The sequence below is a fragment of the Rhagoletis pomonella genome, unplaced genomic scaffold (assembly GCF_013731165.1).
Source record: "Rhagoletis pomonella isolate Grant_MI unplaced genomic scaffold, Rhpom_1.0 Rhpom_scaffold_00400, whole genome shotgun sequence".
Taxonomy (NCBI): domain Eukaryota; kingdom Metazoa; phylum Arthropoda; class Insecta; order Diptera; family Tephritidae; genus Rhagoletis; species Rhagoletis pomonella.
This window is the reverse complement of record NW_023458954.1, coordinates 6,563-7,067: the sequence shown is the minus strand read 5'-3', so window position 1 is coordinate 7,067 and position 505 is coordinate 6,563. Positions and strand designations below refer to the sequence as shown.

Below are 505 nucleotides of genomic sequence, written 5' to 3'. Positions count from 1 at the left end.
ACATATAGTGGTCGAAATAATTATATAAAAATATAGTTCATTCCTTAATAAAACTCGTGTAAATCCAAGTTTCACTCTTTGTGCAATATTAAAAGAATCAACAAACTTTCGTAAAAATGTCGAGCTTTTTTAAATAGATTTTCTTGAAAGATTCCGAGTATGCAGTTTTGTAGTCAATTTGGTTGAAGATGTTACGGTTTTCTTCCATGCAAAAATAAATTGTGTATATTCGTTATATGGAAACAAATGGGGCAAAAAAAAATCAAAAAAATCAACTGTATTTTTTTAAAACTGAAACTTAGATTTACACGGGGTTTTGGTTAAAGAATGAACTATATTTTTATAAAAAATTACAAAAATTAAATTTAAAAAATAGTGTATTAAAACTGGAAACTTATATTTTTGAGCTTCTAGAATTCAATGGGCTACAAAACTGCATACTAAAAATCTTTCTAGGCTATTTTTATAAAAAAATAACCAAAATTGTCAAAATGTGGTGCGGCTA

The 505-nt window shown here is 25.9% G+C and overlaps 1 protein-coding gene across 3 annotated transcripts in view; it reads right to left on the bottom strand.

The window, feature by feature from the left end:
• The window catches only part of LOC118750796 (zinc finger protein 614-like), a 31,037-nt gene that overhangs the window by 28,553 nt on the left and 1,979 nt on the right, over positions 1-505 (bottom strand). The window lies entirely within an intron of this gene.